An 11013-nucleotide genomic window follows, 5' to 3' on the forward strand; every position below is an offset into this window, starting at 1 on the left:
CGTCCAACGTCTTTGGAGACGTTAGCCTCCCAACGGGCCCGCTTCCTAGACATGCGACACCACATTTCCCCTGAGGTCCTGCCCTCTCCTCACAGCCCTGTCACGAAGTGAATTCTGCTCTTAAGACTCACAGATATTTCCGATTTCTCCATTTTGAGGAAACTCTCCCGGCCTCTCCCTCTCTCCTCCAAACAATGTCCCTTTACGCTCCTTCTGTGTGATAAACAGCATCATGTCTTCAAAGAGCTTTGGCTTCTAAAAAAAAATAAATAAATAAGAAGAACTGCCCTTGGTTTCAAGCAGCTCTTTCTTCCTGCCCACCTGCTTTAAACTCCTCCCGAGAGAAGAAACTGCCAGGTCTGGACACCTGCTTGAAAAAGTGGGAAGGAAAAATGTGGTAGGAAAATAAACTAATTAATAAATATCTCAGTAACAATCACACCCTGTCTACTTCTATTACTTCTGAAACAACACCCTGGCCCCTGTCCACCAAAATCAACCTTCTGTTCGTTCATTCAACAGGAATTTAGTAATTACTTCCTATGTACTCAGCACGGGGAAGTAGTTCATACGTGCAAACTGCCAACATGGTTCCTGCTCTCTCAGACTTTACTCTTGGTGGGAGACAGACAAGTCAACAGGCAAACGGAAGACAATACAAAAGCACTTTGATGAGAAACACACAGGGAACTCTCAGAGCAACAAAGGGGACACTGAAGCCCAGGTCTGGTGACCGGAGGCCAAGAAGGCTTCAGAAAGTTGGTGACATCTAAGAAAACCATGGAGGAGCAATCCATGGAAAAGAAAGCAGGGAGAGAGAGGGAGGGAGAGGAAATAAAGGAAGGAGGATTTCGGGCTTTAAAAATAGCCTGTGCACAAGATCAGAAGTTAAGAAATAGGAGCCGAAGATTTAGAAACCAGTTCCATGTGTCTGGAGAAGAGAAAGCAGGAGACGGGGCCAGAGAGGAAGCAGGTGTCGAATCAGGCAGAGCCTTTAGCAGAATTAAAAAGTTTGAGCTTCCTACCGAGGACAATGGGCCTCTTCCAGGCTTTAAACACAGAGGAAAGGCCCCTAGCTATGTGGTGCAGGGGGCCCTGGCAGAGGCGAAGCAGGACCGGGGCGTCCAGCATGGAGGTGGTTCCAGTTGTCCAGGTGACAGATGACGAGGCACAAACTACAGTAGTGACAGTGCAGACAGTGTGGAGGAGAAGGATTTGAGAGCAATAGAAGAGAGAGAACAGACAGATTTGGGAGGCTAGAAGTTTGGGCAAAGGAGAGTGTGGTCAGGATTAATCCCCCCACGTAATAAATGTTTACTGAGCACCTACTATACGCCAGACTGTGTTCTTCGTGCCAGGAATACAGGGGTAACCTGAAGAGTCACATTTCCTCACTGAGGTAAAAGTATCGAGAGTTACAAACTAAACCTGCGACCACAAATAAATTTATAATTAAAATTCGTATCCAGAACGATGAAGAAAAAATAAAGAATATAGTAAGAGATCATGATGGGGGCCTGGTTTAGCCTGAAAGATGAGAGGAGACTTCTCTGAAGGGGTAACCTTTAAGCTGAGTCCTGAACGATTGAGTCAAGTGACAAACGGGAGAAAGAATGCCCAAGGCAGAAGAACTAATGCAGAGAGAAGCAACAGTATTGAGATACATTCAAAAGGAGAATCGATACTCCTGGTGATAGATTGGATGTAGAACTGAGGGCGAAGGAAGCCTAAGGGATGATTACCAGCCCAGACATGAACAATAATCAGATAGTGATTAGCTCTTTCCTCATAATCTGTCTTCATAACAAACTGCCCAAGTGCCAGTCATCAGTCACTGCTTCTGCTCGAGGCCGTTCTCTGCTGTGAGATGCAGCCCCTTGATTCTGGTAGGCTGGCCATACTAAGAGTCAGGGGGAAATGAGAATAGGACCTTCTGTCCTCATCCCTTGCGTTTCCAGCTTTCCTCCTGAGTTTTGCCACACCACACAAGGACCAACACCTTCAACCCAGCTCTAGACACTTCTTAGCCCTACTTGAGAATGATTCTGACTAACAGGTAATGGCCAATGAGATATTAGCCCTTTCGGATCAATCGTTTACATTTCAAAGGGAATATTTCATGCCTCTACCTACCGATTTTCACACATTGTAAAGAACAGAATTCTCTTATCGAACTTACAAACATTCTGACAAAGAAGCTCAACCTAGACATCAGATGTTTAAAAGGGAGCCATTCTGACAGCAGCTGCACAATGTGACGAGAGCTGCCTCATCCACTCTGCTCTTGACCCTCCCCGCTCCAAAGTGATCCCTGTGAAACTTTCGGGTTTTGCCTCAATTCAAAGTTAAGTTGGGAAAAAGAGCATGAAAGTCCGGGATAGAGTGAAAAACACTTTCTCAAATTCTAACATGAAAGTTAGAAAGGAATAAACGAGAATCGTAAACCCAATGATTCCTATGAACCTTTTCTCGTTATAAAAATAATCTTTTAAGTATTCATTACATTTTTATTTGCTAAATCAAGGGTTCCCAACTCCCAGGCTGTGGACTGGTACTGGTCCGTGGCCAGTTAGGAACCAGGCCACACAGCAGGAGGTGAGTGATGGGCCAGCAAGCGAGGGAAGCTTCATCTGTATTTGCAGCCGCTCCCCAGCGCCAGCATCACCGCCTCAGCTCCACCTCAGATCATTAGGCATTAGATCTCATAGGAGCACCGGTCCTTGGTGCCAGAAAGGACTGGGGACAGCTGTGCTAAATGACAAAAGGAATCAATCAGGATGACTCCTTCTGGTAGCTGAAGGGAAGTTTCAGTTTCATAGATGACTGTGTAAACCTATGTCAACGGTGTAAAAGGCCACAGGGGGTCGCAGGGAACCCCAAGAGAACTGGCCTGAGTGGTCCCTGGTGCCGAAAGGACTGGGGACTGCTGTGCTAAATGACAAAAGGAATCAATCAAGATGACTCCTTTTGGTAGCTGAAGGGAAGTTTCATAGATGACTGTGTAGACCTATGTAAACGGTGTGAAAGGCCACAGGGGGGGTCGCAGGGAACCCCAAGAGAACTGGCCTGAGTTATGAAGGGAAGGAGAGGCTCCTGACAGGAGCAGGGTCCTCAGCCAAGGAGCAGCCAGCATGGGGAACCCCTCAAGGTGAAAGCTGAGGAAAATACTACAACCTCACTCAGTTTCCCTCTGCCCACCTGTAACCAGGAGCCAGAAGACAAGGAAGCCCAAGACAGACCCTCTGAGCTGAGAGAGGAAGAGTAAAAGTAGATGTGGAACAACAAAGAAGAAATATGCAGCCCAGGCAGTTGGCCTGATTTGTAGGTAAGTGAATATTTCAACATCATTTTCATACTTCGGTTACAGTAAAATATGCCCACTTAGCACATGACATAATATAAGATGGCAATTTATGTGATGTTAAATTCAGGAAAATGTTCTAAGCTCCTAAATGCTCAAAAGAATACCTTTGACATGGGACAATGATTTGAGTTTTTAAATATTTCTCTGTGGAGTGTCTAGGAAAAAGCCATCTGACCTTTAGTTAAAGACCATCCGTCTCAGGCAGAGGCTTGATTGTATTTAACCCAAAAGGTGATTCCAAAGACAGTTTACCAGCACAAGTGCTACAAAAAAAAGCTATTTCATTGGGTTTTTCTACAACAGATTTGGCGAAAATTTTCAGCTGACAGCCACATGGCCAAATGCCTCCAAAATTCCCACCTCCAAATTTCGAGGGCCTTAGTACGTAAGCTACTTTGTGAATGTCTTTTCGTAGCCATTGTCTCCCAGAACCAGCACGTACAGACACATGTAGTTGGCATGCTAACCAGGCACTTGGCGGGTGTGATTAAAACACAACTTTTTTGCGTTCCCGAAGTTCCTTTGGAGTTGCCGAGCGGGGCGATCCTCCCCAGGCCTGGACGAAGACTCCAGAGGACCAGAATTCTGGAAGCATTCTCAGGCGGCAGGCGAGCCCACCAGCTCTGCGCTCTTTCTCTGCTCACGTTCACCCCAGTCACCAGGGTGGAGACTGATGGTGGGGAAAACAAGGAAGGGACTGAACAGGAGAGCCCCACTAGCCGAGAACCGCGTCTGTGGTAAAAGCCCCAACAGCCATTTGAAGGTCATTCTTCCTCCCATGGGAGCTTTCAAGACATTCCTGAGAGGGGTCCAGCTAGACCCCTCTGACCAAGGCTCGTCTGTCCTGGCCTCTGGTCCACTGGGCTAACAGGCTCTGGTTCCTGGTGCTCCCCCCACCCCACATCACAGTGCTCTTTTGGGGCGCACTACAGCTTCAATGCAGGCTAGCTCTCCACCCACACACCCATGGGGGTCTTCAGGGAACACTTCCCTGGCGGGAGGTAGTTAATTCCCATCACAGCCCTCCCCCCGCACCGCCACGCTCTCACCCCCACTTTCCCCTCTCTTCCCCTCTCTCCTTCCTCTCTCTCTCCTCCTTCCTCCACTAATTTTCTGTCCCTCTCACAAACACACCCGTTCCATGTTGCTTCTGCCAGGCACCAGACCTCAGTGTCCCCAGCGCCAGGAAACTGGGCTTCTCAAGAGGTCCCTCCCTTCTCTCCGCTTATGATGGGGGGAGCACTGTCACAAGGCAGTAACAGCGTTCTCCAAAGAGATCCGGTCAGGAGCCCTCTCCACCCATAAGTTCCTCCCTCGTGGATTTCTGAGCCAGTTCTCAGTCACTGGCTCCGAAATTTCCTCTTGGAGTTTGGCACTCCCGCTTACAAAGTCACTGCTCTTCTCTCTTGGTGCCTTGGGCAAAACTTAAAGGTGAACATTCTAGGATACGTTCACATGTGCATCCACGCTTACATCTACATTCTACTTCATACTTTATACTTTCACGGCATAGGGTTTAGATAGTTCAACACTGGGACTCCTCAAACTACTACAGTCACTGATGGTGAGGCTTTTGTAGAGTAAATAGGAGCAAGACTAAAACCTTCCTATCTACTTATCCATCATTTTCCAAAATCCATCATTTCTAAAAAAGAGCTGCAAAGAACGCAATCACATGATTTTTTGTGGATGAAATTAGAAGGTAAGCATTAATTAATTTCATAGAATCCTCTGAGTTTGGGTTGCATTATATTTAACAAAGTGAAGGTAAATAATTAAATAGGCGATTATTTTGTACCACTGTGGTTTTGTTTTATGTGTAAGCATCACATGGAGGCCATTAAAATTAAGATTCCTAGGGTCTTTCCATACATCTACATTTTAATTAAGTGATTCTAATGCGTAAGTCCAAAGAACACATTTGAGAAACTCTGCTATGCACTCTGTAGGTGCCTGTGGGCACAGCATGTGGACACTGAGCTTCCACGTACCCAAAAGAAGCCCTCTCACCTGCCTCTGTCAGTGTCCTGAACACTCGATCAAGAAGGTTATTTAAAGCTTAAGTCACATAACTCATAAAAAATCTACACTTTTTATAATTTAAAATATGATATTTATTTATTTACTAATCTTTTTTATGGGGTAAAAAAAAACTTTTTTTTTTCCAGTATGATTCTTCTGCTAGATGTTCTAACAGACCACTCTCTCCTAAACCACATCCCTAATGAATCCTCTGCAACTCCCATTCTGATTTCTTTAAAGTGGAGTCAGAACCTAAACACAAAACGAATGTAAAACCCTCTGGATTTGTGTTATTTCCTTCTAGTACTTTGTAGTTATATTGTGTGCATCTACTGTTACTCACCTGATGCCTCTACGAAACATTCAACTTAGTTTTCATGAAGACAAAATCCCAAATCTTTATTTTTTAATTGAATTCATACGACATTGGTTGATTCAGGTGCAGTTAGGTTGAATGATCGCAAAAACAAGAACTTCTGGCACAAACAAGTTTGGGAAGGAAAGCCACTGGCACCTTGACAAGGACGTAACTCAGCATGGGGAGCAGAAGGGCAAGGCTGGACCGAAGCGGGGCTGGCGTTTCTTAAAGGGCTACAGAGTAAATGCTTACGCGCCTCTAAAATAGACAATACCAGGTAAGTGATGCATTTTGTAGAGGTCTTATCTGGGATAGCAGAGGCTTAACATATGATAGCTATTTATTAAACATCTAAAGTGTTCTAGTTAATTCTGGCTGAGTTAATTTGAGAAAACTTGCTTAACTTCTCAAACTTGGACTATTTATCTATAAAACAGAGATGACATCCATTGTTTATAGTTTAGGGAAGTATTAAATAAAATAAAATAAGTAAACTGTTATTTGTTTCTTAGTAGGCACTAGATTATTGTTAACTGATCCTAAATTCTTCCATATATTTGCTCACAGACAAGACTCCAGTGAAATTAGTCTACTCCTATCAATCTTCACATACAGTCTCCAGTTTCTTAGAGAAAAGAAAAGCATTTTGAATGAATTTTCCTATTCTTGAGAAGCCTGCCAAAAATCTACTGGTCACTAATTCTTTGCAAATGTTTTGAGTTGTCTTCTCAATAACTCAGTGCTACCACAACTTTTTAATAACAGAAAATCACACATTTGGCTAGATATTTACTCTGATACATTAATTTTAAACAAGAGTTTAGAACAAAAGCTTTGAAACAAAAGAAACTAAAAGACTAACAACTAGTAACTTGAAGATGGAGGGAAAATATCAGTGTTTTGCTAACCAGTCAATGTATCATTTTGCACAAGACTTCAGTTTGTCCTCAGAATATGAGGAAGAGAATTATCACGCTATTAGATTTTTAGACTTTGTTCATATTTAAACAAGCCCCACAATGTCCATTGATCTGCATTTAGACAACTTCTGAATTTAGACAAGGGCTAGCATCTGGGCGGAAATGAAGAATCATGAAACAGTAAATTATGTTCCCAAATCGCGTAACCTCTGTTCTTTGGGACTCCAAAAGAATACAGTGAGCAATCACATGCCCATCAGATGCTCGAGATAGTGAAGATTACTAGAAATCAAGGAGATTAACTTTTGTTGAGAAAGTAAGATAAGACACAGAAATTTCTAAATGAAGAAGGATAAAGATCAAGGCTTTGAAAGAATAAAAGAATGCAAAAAAATCCTAAACCATTTAAAATATTTACAAATTTTAACTCTCTCAAGGTCATTTGGACAAAAATAATGAAACTATATCCTCAATATAAGAGCTTCACAATATAAAGAAGGATTAAATGTGCAAACACGGATACTAAGACAGGAGGGTGACAGTAAAACCCTCCATAAAGGACAGCAGGGAGCTGGTGAGGGGCGAGGGGGGTGGTGTGTTAAAGTGGGAATTGATAGCTATGCTTTTTCCCAGCCCCCAAAACTCTAACCTCAAAGTTAAATTAGTTAGAAGATCTAAAATTATTCTTTGTGTAGGTAAGACAGAGAGGTGAGATTAAAGACTCCCGTGGGTCAGAAACACATCATCGCAAACTGAATTTCTGGGCCACGGTGGCCCCTATCTTCCCAGCCCGTCTCGGTCCATGCCACTGGATTCCACATTTGACAGTCCCATCTGGTGGAGTGCTCTTTTTCACCTTGGCCTCCGCATAAGAGCAGGGACTTGTTTCAAAACTCAGAAGTCAATGATGATTTTTGCATTGGCATGCATGTAAGGAGACACAACTCTGCACTGATCAAAATGGCTTTAATGTCCTCCACCCTGTAAATAGACTTCAGTTGGGTTTCTTCCCGACTTCTCTTTCCTTAGAGCGTTTACTTTAGAAAACTTGTAATTGCAAATTTCTTTCTCTGCCCCTTAGAAATGTAGATAAATCTTCTCCCAGCCTCCTACCAGTTTTACAACCCAGGGATTTCTTTCTCAAGGACCTGGGAGGGTCCCTTTGAAAATCATCCGAAAGATATTGCCCCTTCTCCCAGTCTCTGGGGGAGGGGAGGGCCTTCGTCTTCAACAAGAGATGATCGGCCAACACCGGACGAACTAATTCCACTGACCGACCTCCCTCCTTCCATCCTCAGCTACACTAGCTCACTCCAGTTTGAAAACCCTCCTGCCTTTTGTTTCAGCAAAGTTGTGTTCAATTTCTTTCTCTTATTACAATATTCCTGAATAAAGGCCTCCTTGCCTGTTTAACTCTGAGCAATTTTTTCTTCTACAGCATACGGGGTTTCTAATGAACTGTTTTGAGGTCTGCTGTCCTGTTAGGAGATTCCAAAAATAGATAAAACAAAAATATGTAAGATATATATGCAATAATACATTTCATGCCAAAATTTTAAGACAAAATAATGACTTGAATATACGTTGAGAAAATTTAAAATCACAGTGTGGCAGAGATGGGCAGTTGTCTATCAGAGGACAGAAGAATATCCTTCCTGGAAAGCGAAGGCGGTAAAGAAGTTTTAGAAGGTGAAATCATCAGCAGAGTCACATATTCAGAAATGTCCGGTAAGATAAAGCAGGAAATGACTGCTGGGATGACCTTTGCAAAAGCGATTCTAGTTAAATGGCACCACTGAATGGAAGGCAAAAGAAAAAAGAAGGGGAAAAGAGAAATAAGCCAACTTCCTATGAAAACTACTGAATTAATGAGAAATCCAACGTTTTTGTCCTGCGTCTGCAGGCTCTGAAGGGTAGCGCCCCGAATACGAGCCTCACGTGGGTAAGCACGGCACATATTTCCAAATGTAGCATCTAATAATCAGGGTGCAAAACTTTGCATTTTCTCTTCCAAGCCACCTTGTGGAGGACAGAGGTAACAAAACTGTTGGTAAAATAACTGAATGGGGTGAAACTAGACTCGTCCAAAAACGAACAGTTGGTTGCGTAGGCAAATAGCAAAATTTTAACAAGTAACAGAGGAAAAAAGAAACTGCTCAACTCTGTTGCTTACGATTGTTCCATAAGAGATTGATCTTTAGTGTTAGCACTGAACAAACACTGGGGAGAGAGGAATGAAGCTCATATTTGGTTGAGGTTGTTGGAGAACAGCCGAAAGTTCAAATTCTCCCCACTGAGCAGCTCGACACAGACCCAGAGACTCTACTATGGAGAGTGCGAACAAACATCCCCGAAAAGTCACAAAAAAGGAGACGCTCTGGAGACCACAAAGGTAATTCTATCTAATTTCAAAAGTGAGCAGACCTCAAAATATCATAGAGTCATTTTTAAGTACAAATGAGAAAAGGTACCTTTACAGTGGAGCAACTTGGTGGTCACCGCCTTAGACAACCAAGAGATCAAACTAAAATCCCCAACCAGGAGATAAACAGATAAACATGTCCCCTCATGGAATGCACTGAGCAGGACACGTCACCCATGTAGTATTTATACCAAAAATGGTTAACCAGAAATTGATCATGAAGAAACAATCAGACAAATCCAAACTGAGAAACATTCTAAAAACAACTAAATTAAACTCTTCAGAAATCTTCAATACCATGAAAGACAGAAGGTAGGAAAACATCTAAAGTGAAGGAGACTAAAGAGGCATGACAAATAAACACGACATATTAGCCTTATTTAGATCCCAAAGACTTTCTAAAGAATTATCACTATGATGATGGGGAAAATCTGAATATGAACCACATATCAGATAATATGTTAATGATAAATTTCTTGAGAGGGATAAACACAGTGATGTAAAAAATGTTCTTTGTGACTATCTTTCTCATTCCGAAACGGTTCTGCAAAAATTATACATATGTATATTACACATCATAATCTTAAGCAAGATTCTATTTAAAAAGTTAGCAAGTGCTGAGAAGAAGAAATCATGTTTACTAGAAGCCAGCTGCATGTTTACTAAATTAAGTGAGACTAATTTTTGAGCACTTAGAAGACAAGATGTTTCAGGAAACTGGAACAGAATTTAGTTGTTTTATTTTTTTCAAAATTCAAAAAAGACAATGTCTACCTTGCTATCATGTACACGAACTAAAAAAATGCGAGTTGAATGGTCGTATGGCAAAGCGAATTCAAACTTATCTGAATGGACACGATTCAAAGGGTTGACATCGGCCTTGAGGGAGCTCTCGAGTATTAAGATATAGGATTCCAGCCATTAATGGGATAAGAACATGAATGGCACATGAACGAAATTTGTTAGTGACCATGGTAAATATTCTCAGTGATACAGTCATGAATCCCAAAAATCTTGATGGACTAAATGGGTCAAAACCAACAATATGATATTTAATGAAAATTATTTAAAGTCCCATTATTATCGATTAGTCAATATATGTACTTTGAACATGCACCAGGAACTAGAATAGAAAGGTAAATAGAAAGGTCACAGAACTATGAATCTTGCATGAAAATTAGACATTTAAAATAATTACAAGTGAGATGAGTTCATGAAAGTGTGAAGCACAGAGCCTTGGAAGTGTGCATTAGGGAACCCTAACATAAACAGTCAGGAGAAGCTGTCCTTGAGGGACAGTGTATACCCAGAAAACTTTAGGGTGCTCTGGGGATAAGCAATCAAATGGGAAGGCATCACAACAGAGGGGGAGGGGAACTGGGCAGGACAAAGTGCACCAGCCTGGCCAAGGGAACACATGCGTATAGGCCCTAAGCAGATGCGGCCATGGTTATAGTAACCAGCTGAGACATGTCCAGTCTGGCTAGAGCAAAGAGACGAAGAGGGGACAGCCCCAAAGAAATATAGGGTAGAAGAGACAATCCTAACAGCTGCCTAAGTTGAAAAGGGTCACAGTTTTAGTTGACTCTAATTTCAATACGATTCAGCAATGCAAGGTAGTTCTTCACTGGATACGTCCGAGACGAGGGTGGGGAGCTCTTGTTCTGCTCTTTGTTTATCACACCCAACTTCGAACTCGTGCTGAGCTCAGATAAATCCAGAGCACTCTGTCTGCTGAAGCCAAATGAAATCCTGACAAACCGGAACCTAAAAAGAAGAGGAGGGAAGATTCCATGAGGCGTGATAACTATCTTCAAATATCTGAAGGGCCATCATGAAAAGTAGGTATTTAGCAAGAGTTCATGAATGGGGCTGTTAACAACGCATATTTAGATCAATCTTAGGAAGACTTTACTAACATATCCTG

Source organism: Pteropus alecto, unplaced genomic scaffold (assembly GCF_000325575.1).
Source record: "Pteropus alecto unplaced genomic scaffold, ASM32557v1 scaffold14, whole genome shotgun sequence".
Classification (NCBI taxonomy): Eukaryota; Metazoa; Chordata; class Mammalia; order Chiroptera; family Pteropodidae; genus Pteropus; species Pteropus alecto.